We start from the raw sequence: 20,868 nt of genomic DNA, 5'->3' as shown, positions 1-20,868 counted from the left end.
CTTCATCACTGGGTGGGGGACACATACAAAATGCACACACACTTTTTTATGCCATTCCAGTGAAAATAAATGTGGCTCAATACCTCATGTTACTTAAAGCAACTGTAGTATTAATAGCACATTCAAACATTCATTACTACAGTGCAAAGGTAAACTTTGAATGTATTACTACAGTATAGAAAAACTGGTATGAGAAAAATACTTTACTGTCTCACAAATTACAATTACTTTACTCATGTCAACAACACTAATACTCGAGCCCTTTCCAATGAGATTTTACCTTGCAGCACTAACTGACCCGTTCGACCCTGGCTTTGGTAAAATGTATTTTGTTAAAAGAAATACACATAATAATGCCATGGTATAAGCCATATATGCATTTGTGTAAAGTATGATATGCCATTACCATTGTTGAAGAGAAAGACGTTTGGCCTCTGGGGAGTACTGGCCCCTCCCCACACCAAATAATAGTAATAAATAATATATTACACTGCTCATCAGCATAGATACTATACATCTTTTAAATGGTTAGGTTTGTTTCTTGTATGAAATATGTTGCGATAAAAACCCACATTTCACAGAGAACCGTTAAATATAGCAGCTATTTTACAGTTCTGAGTGAAATATGGATTTTATCATCATAACGACCATGCCCAATTCACTCTACACAGTGCTGTGTGTGTGTGTGTGTGTGTGCGCGTGTGTGTGTCTGCATGGGGGGTGGGGGGGGGGAGGAGGGGGATAGCATTACGCGGGACCAAACCATATCTCAAGGTCAGTTAAATTATATTGCAAAGAATACAAACTACATTCTCTGACCATGTTATTTTCAGCCATTTCAGGTAGGAAAAACACTTTTATGTACCTGCGAATAAATCTATTATGTGGTAAAAGCTGCAGTGATCAAACAATCAAATCAATTACATACGCTGGGGGTGTAAAACAGTTACCCTGTAACGATCTTTTTGTAGCGCATTGTAGTATAGGTTCATATGCTCTCTTTACCCCTGCCATCTCATGCTGGGCCATGTTTTTCTTTGAATAATTTTGAGTCACAAGACCTTCTGTGAGTCATGCTGTGTCCCAGAATGCATCAGCACAACGGCTCCACCTGAGATTGTATTCCGCTAAAGGGAGAGTAGTGTAAGTGGAACGTTTTGACTCAGAGTGTGTGCTGATGAGATGACGTGCACTCAGTTAAACGTATGGCAAACGTGATCATTACTAGCTTCTGGTGTGGAGGGAGGTCACGTGAATCTATAGCACTATGTAATAAATGTGGCTCAATAAGGATAATGGTATTTAACCAGTAAGCATCTGTTCAAGGCATATAGAGCTGTAGATTCACATGCTTTGCATACTCCTGCCATCTAGTTTGGGTCCGGATGTTTACAAGTTGTTTTTCTTCTAAGAAGTCTTTCCTAGTCACGAGGCAAGTGACTCCTCCTTTTAGTGATAGTGCGCATGGTCATCAACTCCATTGTTGGACTGTTTTCCAACAAGGGGCGACAATGGAGTAAGTAAGAGTAGTATAGATATGTCCATGCGTTTGAATATATAATTACTAACTGCAACTACGGGTACCCGAGGAGGCGGGTGTGCGCATGCTTACAGGATAAGTAACATTGCCTGTTCATGCGCTGTAGTTACACATGCTTTGCATAGACTCCAAAGCAGAATTCTACCAAAGCAGTGGCTGCCGTGTAGATGTTGGAGTTGTTTTAAACAGTGTTTTAAGTACTGCTTGGCTTACATTAGCTTGTCAATGTGCTAATACATCTACACAATAGTGTTTGGTAAATGTGTGTGGTGTAGCTACATGCCTTAGGAATGTTATAGGAATGCTACTAGAGGGCTGTTACCTGAAAAGGTCGAGGAAGAAAACAAGTTACTTACCTGTAACTTTGGTTCCCCAGTATTGGTAACTTTCATAGATTCCCATGCTTTGTATCATTCCCCGTCGTCGGAATGGGAGCCTCGGTAAATAAAGAAATAACAATCATAGAAACTAAAGAGAAAATAGGCCTAGGCCTCATCTCATTTTGTAGCATGTCACCCTCTTTGTGTAAAAGAGCCCAAACTTTACGCAAGGACCAATCAGAACAGCCTCACCCCTTGGAACCTTCCTGAGAGAGCTCAGAGCCTCAGATTTTCGTAGCCGTTGTGCAAACAGCCACCATCTCAGTAAAAGGCCGAGCTTTCCCCGGGGAGGCAGGTGGGCGCATGGGAATCTATGAAAGTTACCAATACTGGGGAACCAAAGTTACAGGTAAGTAACTTGTTTTCTTACCCCGGTATTGGAACTTTCATAGATTCCCATGCTTTGTATCAGAATAGCTAGCAGTAAATCACCAAAGCACATTTTGTTAGATACATGGCAACACAAAACCATATGACCATTCTTATAGCATACTTTGCTAAATTGTAACCAAGAAATAAAAACATTGCCGATACCAAAAAAAAAAAATGTGCTTACCAGAACGGAGGGATTGTAGGGAAAGCTCACCTCTTATTGAAAAAGATTCCTAAGAACTGCTTGACCAACAGCAACGTCGACCCGTCCTGCAGACGCTAGGCTGTAGTGCTTCGTGAAGGTATGTGTACTGCTCCACGTTGCTGCCCTGCATATGTCCTTGATAGCGACTCCAGAGAAAAGAGCCACCGACGATGCAACAGATCTTGTGGAATGTGCATGGAGCTTTCTGTCCAGGGGCTTGCCCGCCTCCTGATGGCAGAATTGAATCGCACTGGAGATCCAGCGTGAAATGCCACTCTTTGCCAAAGAAAACCCTTCCGAGGTGCGCTGTAGGACACAAATAACTGCGATGACTTTTCTAAATGACCGTGTGCGTTCTAGGTAAAATTTCAAGCATCTATGAACGTCCAAAAAATGTAATGTCCTTTCCGCCGGAGTAGAAGGCCGCGGAAAAAATGACTTTAAGATCAAGGGTTCATTCAAATGGAATTCAGACGGCACCTTTGGGATAAATTTCGGATTGGTGAGAAGGATAAGCACATCCCTTTTAAATTGCAGGAATGGTTCCACTATTGAAAGTGCCTGGAACTCACTAACCCTTCTAGCTGATGTTAGCGGTAAAAGGAGGGCTAGTTTCCAAGATAGGAATTTCAAGTCCGCCTTGTGAACCGGCTCAAACAGAGCTTTCATGAGTTGAGACAACACCAGGTTGAGCTGCCAAATTGGAGGAGGTGGGCGAACTGGAGGATACAGCCGAAACAAGCCTTTCAAAAACTGTTTAACAATTCTAGAGGACCATAGGGACGGGCCTGAAGAAGTGCGTCGAAACCTCGATATGGCTGCCAGATGCATCTTTACAGAAGAATGTGCCAACCCAGATTTAGCCAATGATAGAATATATGGCAAAATTTGATGAGGCAGAGATTTGTAAGGATGGAGACCTTGTCTTTGACACCACAGGCAGAACCTCTTCCACTATGCCTTGTATGTTTTATTAGTGCTCGGTGCTCGAGCCTGGGACAAAACCTCTCTACACTCCTTGGGGAGATTCAGATGACGGAACTCTCTGTGTTCAGGAGCCACGCTGTCAAGTGTAGTGACTTCGGATCCGGATGAACACCTGGCCCTAATCCCTCGATCATAGTATCAAAAATTCCCTTGAGGCAAAACTGAGAACAGGTGTACATAAACAAACCTCACAATATCACAAGTACAATATCATACAACAAGAAAATTGTAAGTTTAAAAATTCATTTTATTTTGAATATATTCTAAAAGAGACAATTATAGGGCTAACTAATCTAGATCCCTAGTCTAAAATCAAATAAAACAATACAATCAATTGCGGCCTGCACAATTGAAAAAAGGACAGAACAAGTACAACATAAAATTGTTAAGTACAAATTGTATATTCAGGCTCCGTTGTGGTTACAAATCCAATCTTGGATACTCATGTGAAGTTGGATAGCCATAATTCGTGCACACCATAACAGGGCGATTTGATATACCTCCTGGTTGTGACAGATAATTGTATGTCTTGAGAGAGGTGGTTAGTAAAACAGAGCCCACCAAAACGCGTCAACGCCACTACTGGTATAATTAAAGTCTCCAACACCAAAGTTGATGTGCTGATATTATAGCAACACAATATCAGTTTTGTTTTCTGTTTTGCTTCCTTCACTTTCTGTTTCGATATTACCAAGGAATGGTAATGTTGCAGTGATGGCTCTTGTCTTATTTTCTTAGCCGGGCTGAATTGCGGGGCTATAGAATCGATGGTAGGATCTTGGCTAAGGCCTTCCGGCGATGCCTCGAGCCTCTGGAAGCATATCAGTAACAGTACTGGGCTCCGTACTCACGGTTGGCCCAGTGTCCTCGCCGGAGTCGTCCTCGACGGCTCCTATGCCTGGATCGTCGTCCCCTACCTCGACGATGTCGTCTTCTTCGTCGACGTAGTAGCTGGAGTCATGTTCCGACCCCTGCTCCGACTGTTGGTCTGAGTCCTCAGCTTCGACGACTTCGTCGTCTTCAAAGATGTTCTCCGGCTCAGGCGCTGGCTTCTGCATCGTCTGCCTCGCTGCTCTTCGAAGGCGAAGTGTCTTCTTCGATCGAAACTGCGCACAAGCTAAGCAGTCGGCTTCATTGTGTTCCGGAGATAAACACTTGTTACACACAGGGTGTTTATCTATGTGTGGAAATTTTGAGTTACAGTTGGGCCATCTTTTGAATGGACTTTGTTCCATCGACGATCGGCCCTTTGGTGTCGAAAAGGCCACGCGGCCCGATTCGACGTTCAGAGTAGAAACTACAGAAAGAAAGTTATCGGTACAGATCGCAATAACAATACCGACGCCCCCGAAGGCCTTTTGGCCTTTTAGAGAAGTTTTTTATCGATTCCGAACTACGAGTTGGAAAACACATCCGAACCCAATGGCGGAAAAAAACAATTTAAGGATGGAGAGGATGCCCATGCGCACTGTAGTCCAGGGGAGGAGCCACCTATCTCGTGATACTTAGAAGACTCTTCCAGGACAACAATGTGCAATCATCCGGACCCAACACTAGGCGGCGATCTACGCACAGATATGAATTCAGCAGCCCACATGCCTCGAACAGAGACATTCTCCTTTTCTTTAAATATGGAGAAGGCAACTCCTGCACACTACCACGCTTGGAGGCTGCTTGGGAATGGCCAGAAACAAGACTTTCAGCATCAGAAAGTACATTATCTTTACCCTTTAGTCTTTGAAGCCAGATGAGTAAACGGCCTTCCCTGTTCTTTAAAGTCTTTGTGGAGAAAGTTCTACAGAACTTACAGCTCCCCACCTCATGGTCCGGGTAAAGACAGTAAATACACTTACTGTGTGGGTCCTCAGAAAAAAAGTATCAGCTTTCCACAGGATGAACAAGCTCTGAAAAGAGACTTCTTACTTGTAGACATGTTTGTTGAACCAGGAAACACCTGAAGAAAAGAGAAAACTGAGCAGAGCTCAGGGAGACTCCCTTACACACGACGTGCGGTAGAAAATCTGAGGTGCTGAGCTCTGAGGAGAAGGTTCTAGAGGGTTGCTGTCGCCTGATTGGCTGCAGTTTGGACCAACATAATGACAGGGATAGACTGCAAATGGTTTTTTCCTTTCCCATGCATTCCTATGTAGAAATATGTGTGGGCAGGTTATGCCCTTTTCTGATCCATATTTCAGGGTTTATGTTGTTGCATATATATTTATATATGCATATTATTGCTATTTTATTTACCGTGGGACTCCCACTCCGACGACGGGGAATATTCAAGCATGTGAATCTATGAAAGACACCCTAATACTGGAAAACTCCAGATGATTGACGTGGAGTAACTTTTGTTGCGGTGTCCACCTGCCTTGCATGGTGTGTTGCAGTAGGTGGGCACCCTAGCCGGAGAGCGATGCGTCCGCAGTCAAGATTATCTGAAGAACTGGCTCTAGGAACGGTCGTCCCTTGGAAAGGTTTTTGGTGTTCCACCACTGCAGAGAGCGATGAGTTTGACCGTCCACCAACACTAGGTCTGTCAAGTGACCTTCAGCCTGGTTCCATTGATGTGATAAGCACTCTTGTAGCGGACGCATTTGAAGTCTTGCATGGGGTACTATGAAGATGCAAGAGGCCAGCATCCCTATGAGTTGCATGAACACTCGTGCTGGGAGGGAGAGTTGTAGTTGAAACTTTGTTAGGAGATTTTGCATGCTGGCTATCCTTGCTGGAGTGGGATAAGCTAGCGCTGTTGGTGTTTATTGTGGCACCAAGGTACTGTTGTACTTTGGATAGTTGTGGATGGGACATGGTGTGGTTTATTGTGAACCCCAAGTTGTGGAGCAGCTGGATGGTGGCATGACTGTGTTTTAAGCATTGATTGTGTGAGCTGGCTTTTATGAGCCAATCGCCAAGGTACGGGAAGATATGGATGTGCTGTCTTCGTAGATGCGCTGCCACCACTGCCAAGCACTTGGTGAACACCCTTGGTGCTGTTGTGACTCCGAATGGGAGTACTTTGAATTGGTAGTGCTGCCTGTCTATTACAAACCTGAGATACTTCCTGTGAGCCTTGTGAATGGGAATGTGGAAGTATGCGTCCCTGTAGTCTAGAGTAGCCAGTAAGTTGTGACGAGAGGAAGGACTTGCTGGAGTGTGACCAGGTGAAAATGGTTTGACTGTATGTATATGTTTAGCGGTCTGGGGTCTAAAATAGGCCTTAGAGCGCCGTCCTTCTTTGGAATTAGAAAGTATAGAGAGTAAACCCCCTTGTTTTGCTGGTGCAGAGGAACTAGTTCTATTGCACTTTTTTCTAGCAGAGATACTACTTTTTGCTTTAACAGTGATAGATGTTATTGTGATATTAGACGCTGTTTGGGTGGTATGTTTGGGGGGTAGATGTTAGTTCTAGACAGTAACCTGACTGAATAATTTGTTGCACCCACCTGTCTCATGTGATGTTGATCCAGGCAGGCAGGAATTGTTGGAGTCTTCCCCCCACAGGAGTGGAATGTTGGGGGGGAAGGGGAGGAATGTCATTAGGTAGAGGTAGGGGTAGAGGCAGAGTGGGAGGTGTTTTTGCCTCTGCCTTTGTTGTTGTTACCTCTGTAACCCCCTCTCTGGTAGCCCTTTGTGAATGTGGATTGGCCAGGGGGTTTGTAGGAAGAGGAGGGACTTTCTGCGGAGTAGCCTCTTGTGTTGCCTCTGTATGATGAGCGACAAAAAGAACATCTGGGAGCATGCTGCTGCAATTCTCCCATAGATTTTGCTGTGTCAGTGTCTTTTTTCATTTTTTCTAAAGACACGTCAACATTTGGACCAAATAAGTGTGTCTCATCAAATGGCTGATTAAGTAAGGAGTTTTGTACCTCAGGTTTAAAACCTGAAACACGTAGCCAGACATGTCTCCATAGTAGGGTGCTGGTATTGATTGCCCTTGAGGCAGTATCTGCGGCATCCAGGGCACAACGAATGGAGGTATTGGTGATATTTTTACCTTCTTGTATGAGTTTGCTAGCTCTGTTTTTATATTTATCAGGTAGGTGCTGCACGATGGACTCTAGTTCGTCATAATGTGCCCTGTCATATCTTGCCAGCAACGCTTGGGTGCTGGCAATGCGCCAGATGTTAGCTGCTTGTACCGCAGTTCTTTTGCCAGAGGCATCAAGGAGCTTAGATTCTTTGTCTGGTGGGGAGGCTTGGCCTGTTTGGGATTTAGCACATTTACGTGCATTGGACACCACTAAAGAATCCAATTGTGCTGGGCCTTTAATATAAACTGGGTCTGCAGGGGCCGCTTTATATTTCTTCTCAATGCGAGGATTGAGGACCCTAGCTCTGACGGGGTCTTTAAAAACCTCTGTTACGTGGTTGATGACGCCCTTGAGCATTGGTAAAATGGCAGTAGACCCTTTAGACTGAAACCTATGGTGTCTTCTGGTGGGGAAGGTCTGGAAGGGTAGACATCTTGTGGGACGTTAGGCACATCAGGAGTGTTGTAATCATCCCATGGATTAGGTGACTGAGGGGGACTATTAGTCTCTGCTGGGTAATATGCACCCCCACCTTCATAATCAGAATCTGTGTGTAATTCATCCTCTGGATTATGAGATGGTGTAGGAGAATGATGAGGTGGAGGTGGTGTAGGAGGAGTAACAGTATGGGGAGTTGGTGAAGGGACCCTTAAGGGAGAGGTTGCAATGTCTCTCTTCTTTGCAGGGGGAGGAGGTGCTGGCGCCTCAAGTGGTCTCTTCTTGGAGCCGAGAGTCAATTGTCCAGTTTTAGGATCCTTTACATGAGTTTTTTGCTGTGGATCCGGTGTAAAAAGTTCCTGTGAGCAGGGCAAATCCTTTGGCGTCAACATTTTCGGCTGTGTAGGTTTTTTAGGCACTGAGTTGGTAGCTGGCTTAGGACTGTGCCCCTTCAAAGTGTCTTTCACGGGAACCTGTTTTTTCGATCCCGAAAGTTTTTTCAGCTCCGATGCATGTTAATCTGGAGCTTTGGTTGATTTTTTACTCGGCTCGAGTGCGGTTTTGGCATCGATGAACCGCTGCCAGTCTTCGGCGCCGTGTGCTTGGGTGTCGAAGCAACAGTTGACGTGGAAGAGGAAGGTGGCTTTTTCTTCGATGTCGGTACTGGGTCGGCACCGGAAGTAGGCTGGCTCGAACCCAAGCCTGAAGGCTTAATGGTCTTCTTTGCCGGGCCCGAAGGCGGGGCGTTGGAAGCAGTCTCTCGGTGTGCACCCGAGCCTGACGGTGAGGGTGTGACCGAAGCCGTTTTTGAGGGTGTCGAGAAAGGGGTTGGGTCAACGGTCTTACTTATGACCCGTTGAGCTGGAGAGACTTCCTCGACGTTGGGAGTCTCTCCTCGGCGTGCTGGTGTTCTTGCATGTCGACGCCCTCGTCGAAGATGTCGTCGGGGATCGAAGCTGATGAGTGAGCCAGAGTTCTTCGAGCTCGGGGGTCCCGAATGGTCTTCTTGGAGCAGAATGAGGCACACGCCGAAAAGTCTTTGGTCTCGTGTTCCGGTGAGAGGCAAAGGTTGCACATCTCATGTAGGTCAGTGTGGGGAAACTTCGACCCACATTGAGGACACTTTTTGAATGGCGTCCTTTTCATGAGCCAGAAAGTGAGGCCTAGGTAGGCCCGAAGGCCTTCGTTGACGACCGGAATCGAAGACTTCGAAATGGTAGAGAATCGCGTCGATGTAGCGCGATCAAAACAATACCGCCCAACTGGGTAAGGATTGCGCGCAGAAGGAAGTTCGGTTCCAAATCGGAGCGCAGGAAACACATCCGAGCCCGATGGTGGAAAAAAACAATCTGGGGATGGAGCTGATGCCCATGCGCAATGTGGTCCAAAGGAGGAGTCACATAACTCGTGACTTCCAAAGAACTTTTCAGGACAACAACAAACTGCAAACATCTGGGCCCAACACTAGGTGGCGATCTATGCATAGTGTACAATCTGCAGCTCATATGTCTCGAACAGGGTATTTTCCTCAAGGGATACGGTACGCGGAGAAGTGGCTAGGCGTTTGAAACAATACTGATGCGGGTAGAGTGGATTGGGCACCGAGGGGGACCCGAAGAAACGGTCTCGAAGAGGAGCCCAGCAATACAAGTCCAAACTCGATGGCAGAAAAAAACAATCTAACAATGGAGTTGATACCCATGCGTACTATCACTGAAAGGAGGAATCACCTACCTCGTGACTGGAAAGACTTCTTAGAAGAAAAACAAATTGCAAACACCCAGACCCAATACTAGATGGCAGGAGTATAAAAAGCATGTGATCTACGGCTCACATGCCTCTAACATTAGCTTACCCTCATTTACTAAATCCTGTGCTTTAGTTTTATGTTCGTCTGGGAGATATAAAAGCAATTGCTCAATTTCATCCCAGTGCGCCCTGTCATACCTGGCTAGGAGGCCCTGTGTATTTGAAATACGCCACTGATTTGCAGCTTTAGCAGCTATTCACTTGCCAGACGCCTCAATTAACTTGCTCTGTCTGGTGGGGGAGTGTCTCCTAATGTATGGGAATTAGCTTTCTTACGGTCATTAGACACCAGCAGTGAATCTTATGGCAATTGGCCTTGGGGAGGCTTTATACTTTGTCAACCCCAGGAGTGAGGATGCATACACGCACAGGGTCTATAAAAGTTTATGAGCGTGTCTCATCATGCCTTTAAGCATAGGAAGTTCTTGTGACGACCTGTGTGTTGACCCTAAAGTCTTCAACTAAAAATCTTCCCCATGATATTGTGCAGCCCTGGCAATGAGTTCCTGGTGGGATACATTGTCATCTGGAGGACATTGCTTGGCTTAGTAAAGGTCTGGGTCATTATCTACTGGAGGATCAATTGTATAATCTGTCCAGGGATCTATTAGTAAAGGTGTCCCCCATCATCATCAACATTATGAGATTGTTGAGAATGCGGAGGTGTGCTTTTCAAAGTATTTGAAGGTGGAGAAGGAGGTGCTGTAGGGGAAGATGGTACTGGATGAAAAGGACTGGTAGCAACAGACTTTTTCTTTAGAGGGATCTTGCAAGGAGTGTACTCATCAGGATGCTTGTGTTTCTGAGGTAGTTTGGTATGAATATGACCAGTTTCAGGGTTAATACACAGCTTCTTTTGCTTGGGATCGGTTTTCGGTGGAGCGATGTCTAAATTCTGATCCGAAGTACCATCTTTCGGTTTCGGCGCCGACAATTCCGGTGTAGGCGCGGATTGGCCTTTGGGTAATGAAGATTTTGGCTCCGAAGATTGCTGTACTTTCGGCATGGAGGATTTTGGCAACGAACCGGATTTGTGTTTGGAACCGGAGGACTTGGGTTCCAACGATGAGTTTTGCTTGCTGGGTACCGAGGCAGAATGCTTGACTGGCTGTTTTGTAGGCGGACCTGGAGGCGCGGTGTCTAAAACATCGTCTGTGCCGACCTTGGCCAGAAGGCAGAGGTGGTGCTGGACCCTTGTGCTTTTTGTGAGCGATTTGGAGGGGCAAAGGTCTTCGGTACTCATGTCACCATGTCCCTGTGGCAGTTTTGGCATCAAGGTCTACCTCAAGCTCCGATTCGAAGTCTTTCACAGAGAAGGCTTCTTCCTCCTCTGCCGCTGATGCCCCAACATCATCTTAACTAGAAGCTTCACTGAAGATGTTCAGTGTGTCTTCGATGCTTTGAAGCTGCATCTATCGATGTCAAACCCAACTATCGTGAAGAGTTTTTTTCGATCGAAAGGATCTGCAAGCGCCACATGCTTCTTCCTTGTGTTTCGGAGACACGCACACGTTACACACCTTGTTTAAGTTTGTGCACGGATACTTTTCGTGGCATCGAGGACAGAATTTGAACGGTGTCCGTTCCATCGAGGGAGAGCTGAACAGACGCAGTTTCCGAAACAATACGCGGAGAAGTGGGAAACGTGTACGAAACAATACTGTAGAGGGTAGCGGGGATAGCGTGTCGATGGGAACCCGAAGAACAGTTTCGAATCAGAGTGCAGCAATACACGTCCAAACCCGATGGTGGAAAAAATAATCTAAAAATGGAGTCTATGACCATGTGCACTATCACCGATAGGAAGAGTCACCTTGCTTCGTGCAAGGAAAGAATTCTTCGAAGAAAAACAACTTGCAAACATCGGACTCAACACTGTATGGCAGGAGTATGCAAAGCCTATGTATCTACAGCCCACATGCATCGAACCTCATGTTATTTAGAGCAACTGCAGTATTAACAGTAACATTTCTGCCAGTACCATGTATGACTTTACATACACACTTCGGTAGTAGACTTGCATATATCAATGATAGGGATATTACCCAGAAAAGCCCTTTTTCCACATAGAGAATGCTCTTGGGGACACGGTGAGGTCCATTTAGCTTACGCATAGCATGTTTGGAAATATTTAACTATTCATCTGGCCATGCCACTTATGGAAATAAGAAACTCCTTATGGGGTTTTGCAAAGGCTATAAAACATTGAATAGAATTTCCGAATAGCGGAGTTCTGTCAAAATAGTATATAAGCACTTTTAACATCAAGACTGTAAAGAGCTCTTTTAGATACAGAGTCTGGCTTCAGTAACAAAATGGGTAGCTCAATGGTTTGAGTGATGTGGAAAGATCAGACTACCTAGGGATAATAATTTTGGGTTAGTGCGAAGAACTACCAGATTTATGTAAACTTGAGTGCACGGTTCCTAGATTTTAAGCACTTGTAGCTCACTAATACATCTAAGCAAAGTGATTGCTATGATAACACCGACCTCCCGAGATAAATATTTTAACACCCATGAATGGAGAGGCTCAAGAAGACCAAAAGTTCAATACTTAGATCCCATACAGTTGTAAGAGGTGTATTTGAAGGTTAACACTTTTTAGAAGAATGCTTAATAATAGAAACACTAAAGACTGACAAACGCTAAAGGTACGCTGCCACTGCTTTGAGATTTGGTCGTATGAAAGTATATGCTATCCCTGCATTACAAAAGCATAGACGGTAGGAAATAACGTCTTACACTGAAATTGTAAGTAACTAGTAACAGTAATTTATTAGCGCTTACTCCCCCTGACAAGGGATTAAAGCACTCTGCAGAGCATAGTACGCTGCTTCGCAACTCCAGGTTAGCAGTTAATCCAGTGAGTATCTCAGCTAGTCATGTGCACTCATGAACAAAATCGCATGGATTTACTCTATTTGCTGTGAGATAGATTAGACCAGTTAGGTGTGATCATTAGTGGGTGCTTTGTGGTTTCAGGTGAACGTTTGGTGAGATAGGCTGGTGGAGATTAGGTACTGTTAAATTACAGGGACAGTTTTAAAGAGCAGTGGTTGTTATCTATGAATTGAGGTATCAGCCAATTGCAGTATTACAAATAGAGAGATTAAGGCAGACAGGAATGAGAGGAGATTACTCGACCTATCAGCGGCCTTCGACACAGTCTCCCACTGCACACTAGTCGGCAGACTACACAAAGCATGCCTACAAGAAACAGCCCTGAACTGGATCCTCAAGACCTGGCATTTCGGCTACCCTTTTATCTCCTTCCTGGTCACTGTATTTGTGGCTGTTGATAGCCAGGAGCCTATATTTCACACCTCTTTGTTCCTCTCTTGTAGGTGCTCCAGACTGGAAACTACCCTGCTGTGAGGAGCATCACCCCACACAACAGCTGGGTATGCAGAATACATTAGAGGCAACTGAAATGGAAGCCGCCCAAAACCAGTTCTCCTGCCTTCAGATTTCTGAAAGAATAGCAGTGTTTGTATGCTCAAGACATTTACATGCATATTTGCATATGTTTCAAGGCATACATAGACATGCTATATAGATTCTATGATACATATTTACATTTTCTTAGGCACAGGACTTTTTTTCCCAAGGATCACAAGTAGTAGTGAATACACCTTTTCCATCTGGCTGCATAGCAATTACAATGTGCATTTGTGGGAGGTTAAGGTACCCGAAATCTCAGTACTCAGGTGACAAATTGATCGATTGAGTTGTTTGGGATCAGGCTGAGATGACCCTGATGCTGAGTGAGTGTTCAGGCATTGCTGGGAGCTTTTCTTGAGGGTTGACTGACATAACTAGAAGCACTGAGAACCATGGCTGCCATGCCCAGATTGGTACAAGTAGGATTACAGTCATGGTTCCCAGTTGCAGTGGGGAAGAGGTGGAAATGTTTAAGCTGATATCCCCGACCAACTGATTCACGGCACATTGCAACTGGATTGGAAGACAACTGTATCTGGCAGCAAAGTTTTGGTATTTTGCATTTTCATGAGTGGAAAAGACATCTACTGTCTGAGTCCCCCACGGGTGGAAGTACTTTTGAAAGACTTGTCGGTGAAGTTCTCATTTGTATACCAGTTGACGCGTCCTGCTTAGTATATCTGCATAGTCATTATCCACTCTCGGAAGATGCTCCACGAATAGGTGAATGTTGCGGTGAACTGCCCAATGTCAAATCTCAGGTGCTAACTGCGAAATGTAGAGGGGGAGTGGACCATGTTGTCTTTCTTTATAAATGCAGTTTTGCCCTGGAGAATTTGGAGAAATGCTTTGAGGGCAAGTTTGATGGTTATCAAGTTCTAAGTAGTTAATACAGCAACTTTGTTGTTGAGGATCCCATGTGATGGTGGCACCCCTCAGTATAAGAGAGGCATCTATGGTAATGACCACATGCAGAATGGGGTGTTGTAAGGGATAAATGGTGAATAGATTCTTGTTCCACTAGCCCAGGAATGCTGGGAGCTTGTCATTATTAATACTAGATCCTCCCAAGGTTCCACCACGTGTGCTCATTGCCATGATAGACACTCTTATAGTTGTCTCATGTAAAATCTGGCATGTGGGATGATTGCTATAAAAAGAAAACATAATGTCTAATAGTTTCATCATGGTTCATCAGCCAGTTGTGTCAGATTTGGATGGTCAGCCAGGGGTGGCATAATACATGCTGCAGCCCCTGGTAGGCCCTGGGTACACCTATGCCCTGGATACCCAAGGTATGCTGTACAGGGACTGATAAGGTGGCCCAGTACCAATTGGTAAATGCACCTAAGGTACATGTGTGTCAATTTAGAGAGAGAACAGCTAGGCTGTGGGTCTGATTAGCAGGCCCACAGCCAGGGAAAGTCGTAAACCAGTGAAGCAAAAAGCAAAAATCGGGGGTGACCATAGGATTGCAGACCCCACTCTCCTACACTAGGCATCTGAAGACTTGAATTTGCTCAGCTGGAGAAGCAACATGTTCCCCTTCATGGTGACACCTAGATTGTGCAGTAGAGACATTGCTGTTTGAATGTGTGCTAGGCATTGTGCTCTGCTGCTGCTCTTTATCAGCCAGTTGTCTATGGGACTACGTGAATTGAATGTCTGGGCGTATGGGGTGCCACGACTACCAGACACTAAATACCCTTAGGGATATGGTAACCCTGAAGAGGGGGGACCTTGAACTAGTTGTGTTTTCCACTTACCTTTGAGTGAAGGTACTGATGATGCTCTAAATGTATGGGGATGTGAAAGTAGGCGTATTTCAGATCCAACGCAAAACGAAGTCGCCTCATCAAAGCAAGTGGATGATGTCTTACAATGTTACCATGTGAAAGTGTTCAGAGGAGATGAACCTGTTCAATTGTTGGAGGTCGAGGATAGTCTGGAGTGCGTTATTCTTTCTGGGAATAATGTACTTGTTCTTTTGAAACTGCATATTCATCACCCTGCTACTAGATGCAAAAGCAGTACATCTCTCCAGCAGGTGGACCTGTGGAATGGCTTAGACCAGAAAATCCTTCAGGACAGATCAAACAATATTCCCATCCTGCTGTACCAGGCTATCCAGGCAGTAAAGATTAGTGAGCGTATGGAGGGACACCCACGTAGCAGCAAGCAGATGTCCAAGACTGTCACATCCTGTGTGCTACCACAGTGGTAGCCTTTGCTCTGGTGAATGAGCTCACAAACCTCCAGGGGTTGCTTTTTGGCCAGCCTATAGGAGATCTTGATGCATAGCACAATCCATCGGAAGATTATTCTATTCTGCACCACTTTTCCGTTCTCAGCTCAAAACCAATGGAAAGTTTGTCATTCTGTTAGTATGCCTGAGAATGTTGGTCAACATAGATGTCAAAGGCTATTTCTGAACAGTGTTTTTTAAAAAAAAAAGAAAAAAAATGCTGGGGCTCTCGTCAGGAGGCAGCTTGCAGAAGCTCTTTTCTCCTGTTAGCGCCTCCTACAACAGAACCGTGTGGCATAATGGCCCAAGCTGCTCCTTACCATAGCATTTTCGCCGGCATCAGACTGGATTTGGAGACTTTTGGTGAGCAGTACACCTGCATCTCAGCAGGTGGCGTCGTTCAGGTCAGTGTGGTGGCACCTGCGCAGTCCGCGCCAGAAGCAAAAGTTACTACTTGTGTAACGATATATCTGTAAGAGACATTAGTTAGTGATAGATTTCTTACCTTAGAATATCCCCAGGCGCCAGACTGGATCTGGAAAGTTTTGCTTAGCAGTACCCCTAAGGGTCTGTAGGTGGCACTGTGTGGCTCCACATCCGTCGCTGGCGTTGTAAGCGCCAAGATGACATCACAGAGACTACTTAGGCGCCACCCCTGCGCGCTGACGTCAGTTCTGTACACGAATTTCCTCGCCTGAAACGCAGAGCCAAGCTAGAGACTGACCATTGGTGCATAAAACTAGGGCCCTAAAAAGGGATAACCGTAACCCTAGTAATCAGCTCGCAGAACGGGGAGGATGGGTGGGGCGGTAAGGAATCTATCCCTAACTAATGTCCATTACAGATATATTGTTACACAAGTAGTAACTTGTGCATCTGAAAGAGATACATTAGTGATAGATTTCTTACCTTAGAACAGATACCCCAGCAATACCAACCACGGTGGTTGGGCTGCGAACGAGATTACACCAAAAAGTCAAGCAGTACAGACCGGCCAAAAGAAGCAGTCTCTCCGGACCCGACTGTCAAGGCAGTAGTGCTTTGTAAACGTGTGCAGCGAGGCCCACGTAGATGCCCGACAAATGTCCTGCAAGGGAACGCCGTGTCCTAAGGCAGTATCTGCAGTTGCCCTGGTCGAATGGGCACGCAGCCTCACAGGAGGCTCCTTCTTGGCCAAGGAGTAACATGCTTTGATGCACTAAACAACCCACAGGGAAATGGTCCTTTTGTGCACAGCCCGACCTTTTTTGGCACCCACATAGCCAACAAAGAGTTGATCATCCAACCAGAACTGTTGTGTACACTGCAGATAGAAAGCAAGCGCACGTTTTGGGTCCAGACGGTGGAGCCTCGCCTCCTCCCTTGAAGGATGCGGATGCGGATGCGGAAAGAAGGTAGGCAAAGTGATGGTCTGCCCGATGTGGAAGGGTGTAACAACCTTTGGCAATAAAGAAGGACCGGTCCTTAAAACCGCCTTGTCCGCATGAACAGAAAGGAAAGGAGGTTTAGAAGAAAGAGCCTGGAGCTCACTCACTCTTCTGACAGAGGTGATAGCAACCAGGAAAGCAGTTTTTCAAGTAAGAAGACACAAAGGACAATTATGAAGAGGCTTAAAGGGAGCACACATCAGAAAAGTCAAGAAAAGATTTAAGTCCCACTGGGGCATTATGAAAGGCACGGGAGGACACGTACATGTAATGTCTTTGAGCAAACGGTTAACAACCTGGGACATAAAAAGAGAAGGCTGATCAGGAAGCCTCAGAAAGGTGGAGATGGCAGAAAGATAAACTTTGATAGTGCCCAGAGCAGAGCCCTGCTGGGAACTTCAGAAAGAGGGGTAGAAAGGGGATTCAGAGCCTTTGCTGTGCACCATGCCACAAATTTGTTCCATCGGCAGGCATATACCGTTTTAATGGAGGGACGCCTTGCTGCCAGAATGACATTACACACCTCGGGAGGAAGAGTGAAAGCAGTCAACTGTCGCCGTTCAATCTCCATGCATGGAGGTGGAGGCTGGACAGGTTCGGGTGGAGGACCGTCCCCTGCTGCTGTGACAGAAGATCCTCCCGAAGGGGCAGTCGGATCGGGGGATCGATGCTCATACTGAGTAGCTCGGGATACCATACCCTTCGAGCCCAGTCCGGAGCAACAAAAATTACTTGGGCCCAGTTGCGCCTGATCATCTTCAGCACTCTGGGCAGAAGTGGTATAAGCGGAAAGGCTTACAATAGACCGCAGCTCCACTTGAGATGAAAAGCGTCTCAGAACGAGTGCCGCCTTGGAAATTCTAATGCGCAGAACTGATGACATTGCACGTTCTCTTTGGTGGTGAATAGATCTAACCAAGGCTCTCCCCACTGCTGAAAGAGACCATGCGCCACGTCCAAGTTCAGACGCCATTTGTGATCCATCAAGCACCAGCGGCTGAGTTTGTCCGCCCTGGCATTCAGAGAACCTGCCAGGTGTTGAACCACCAAGATATTGCCTTGATGTTCCAGCCATGTGCAGAGGCGCAGAGCCTCCTGACATAGGGTTCAGGACCCCACATCGCCCTGTTTGTTGCAATACCACATGGCGGTGGTGTTGTCCGTGAACACCTGCACCACACTTCCCCGGACAGAGGGAAGGAATGCCTTCAGTGCAAGTCGGATCGCCTGAAGATCCAGAAGGTTGATATGGAGTTGGGACTCCGCCGGAGAACAGAGGCCTCTGATCTCCGCCACTCCCAAGTGGCCGCCCCATTCCAGAAGGGATGCGTCCGTCACAACTGTGTGTTCCGGTTGGGGAAGCGAGAGGGATCTGCCATTGACCCAATCGCCATTCACGAGCCACCACTGCAATTGTCGTGCAGTGCCCTCCGAGATCTGGACGTGATCAGACAGGTTGCCTTGATGCTTTGCCCACTGGAACTTCAGGTCCCAGTGCAGAGCCCGCATATGCCATCTGTCCTGATCCACCAGCAGGATGCAGGAGGTCATCAGGCCCAGTAGCCGAAGGGTCATCCTGACCAAAACCCGGGATAGAGGCTGAAAGATTGGATTCATAGCCTGAATATCCAGGACTCGCGGCTCGGATAAACCCGAAACTGCACCGAGTCCAGAACCGCTCTGATGAAAAGGAGCTTCTGAGAGGGAATCAGGTGCGACTTCGGTACGTTGAGGGAAAACCCCAGCAAATGCAGGAGGTCGGCCGTAGTCTGGAGGTGGGAGACAACTGCCTGGGGTGAGCCCGCCTTCAACAACCAGTCATCGAGATAGGGGAAGACTGGAACCACTGATCTGCGCAGATGAGCTGAGACCACCACCATCACTTTTGTGAACACCCGAGGGTCGCTGGTAAAGCCGCAGGGGAGCACGGTAAACTGGAAATGCTCGTGGCCTACCGTGAACCGCAGGTAATGCTGGTGGGCTGGTAGGACGGGGATGTGGAAATAAGCGTCCTGCAAGTCCAATGCTACCATCCAGTCTCCAGGGTCTAGAGCAGACAAGACCTGAGCAAACATCAACATCTTGATCTTTTCCTTTGGCGTCCCTGAGGTCCAAGAGGTCCAAGATAGGACGCAGGCCCTTGTCCTTATTGAGTACCAGAAAGTAGTGGGAATAGCAACCACAACCTACTTCCGGCCCAGGAACGCGCTCGATGGCCCCCTTGGAGCACATGATGGTCCCCAGACATGCGGTGGTACCGAGGTGGCATGGCTGGAGGGGTAGTCTTGAAGGTTAGGGAGTAGCCCTTTCAGACTATCTGCAGCACGCACTGGTCCGAAGTGATGTTGGGGTGAGATGATGGCGTATTCTGCCACCCACTGGCCTTTGATGGGCCTGAAACATCGTACTAGGAAGGCTTTGAAGAGGATGCTGTGGGGGTAGAGGTGGACTGACTCGGCGGTTCCCATGTCTGTGGCCACGCTGAGGTTTTTGCGGTGCCGGCCTGTGGCTCTGAAATGAACGTGTCGGGGCACCCCTTCCGTGGCCACGAAAGGAGCGGAAAGCAGGAGGCAGAGGAGGCAGAGTGGCCGAGAGGACCAAGGACTTGGCCGTAGCCGTGAGTCCATAAGGCTCTCCAACGCACTATCCGCTTTGTTGCCAAAAAAGAAAAAAAGGAGAATGCCATCAAAGGGCATGTCAATCAAGGTGCTCTGGACATCCCCCGAAAAGTCAGTTCTCATTCAGGTGTGGCGCTGAAGCGCCACAGTCGTGGAAAACGCCCTGCCCAGCGAGTCGGCGGTATCAAGTCCCAAATGGATGGTGAACTTAGCTGCGTCCCTCCCAGCTGCAATAGCTTGGGCGAGCACTGTATGGGCCTTTCCAGACAGTGGGGCAGCACCTGTGCCAACGTGTCCCACACAGAGTGGGAGTAAAGACCCAAGATGCAAGCAGTGTTCACCGACCGCAGCCCTAATCTGGCAGACGAAAATAGCTTCTTGCCAAGCTGCTCCACCACCTTCTTGGATTCCCTGTCCGGGTAGGCAGAAGGGAATGCGCTCTGGGATGAAGAGGCTTGGACTACCAAGCTCTCAGGGGTGGGGTGTTGGGAGAGAAAAAGGGGGGGGGGGGGTCGCCCGGAGCCGGGTGATGGATTCGGGCCACGTTCCTGTCCACAGGAGTCCCTGTGTTGGACCTGGACCTAGTGCCCAAAAGAACGTCAGACAGTGCATCATTAAAAAGGCAGCAAGGGCTCTGATGAGGTTGCCGACGGTTGAAGGACTTCTGTCAGGGGGTTAGTCCTGACGGCCACTGTAGGGAGTTCGAGGTGGAGAGCCTTGGCCGCCCTACGCAACACCACTGCGTAACTTGTTCCCTCCTCCGTAGCCACGAAAGGAGGAGACAGCATGCAAAGGTACGGCGAGGTGTCTAGACCACTGGCTTCCCGCAAATCCTCTGCCCAGTCCGGGTCAACAACGCACTGTTGTGCGAGAGGGTCCTTGGACCCCTCCCAGTCCTTCCATTCCTCCGATGTCTTTGAAACAGGCTGAAAATAAGGAGGACGAACATAAGGGTAGAAAGGTCCCATCAGCGTCGGAATCAGCTTTGATCGACACCGCGTCCTGTTCAGGGCTGAAACCGGGGACGACATGGACGGTGTTACCAGACGACATCGAAGGTGTTGTCGACACCGGTGGAGGTGTAATGAGGTCAACTCGTGTCGCCCAGGACCTGAGCCCGGATCCAGTGAGGTTCTGCGGCGCTGGGGCCGGAGGAGTCGGCGCCAGAACCACGGGCGTTGGAAGAGCAGGACCTCCAGTCAGGCCCACAGGCGTGCTGGCGAGGACAGACAAACCAAAGAGCGGGCCATGGCAGCAAGAAACAATTGCACCTGTGCAGGCATCACCAACGGACCTGGAAAGGGTGGGAAGGCCAGTGGCGACGTCGCAGGCTCTGCCAAAGCCACGGGGGTGGCACCATCCGCACCTTC

At 47.4% G+C, this 20,868-nt stretch overlaps 1 protein-coding gene across 20 annotated transcripts in view; it reads right to left on the bottom strand.

The window, feature by feature from the left end:
- The window catches only part of NCOR1 (nuclear receptor corepressor 1), a 1,907,529-nt gene that overhangs the window by 469,120 nt on the left and 1,417,541 nt on the right, over nt 1–20,868 (bottom strand). The gene's annotated exons all lie outside the window — the stretch shown is intronic.

The sequence above is a fragment of the Lissotriton vulgaris genome, chromosome 2_1, assembly GCF_964263255.1.
Source record: "Lissotriton vulgaris chromosome 2_1, aLisVul1.2, whole genome shotgun sequence".
NCBI lineage: Eukaryota > Metazoa > Chordata > Amphibia > Caudata > Salamandridae > Lissotriton > Lissotriton vulgaris.
The sequence above is the reverse complement of the archived record's forward strand: the minus strand, read 5'-3'. Positions and strand labels throughout refer to the sequence as shown.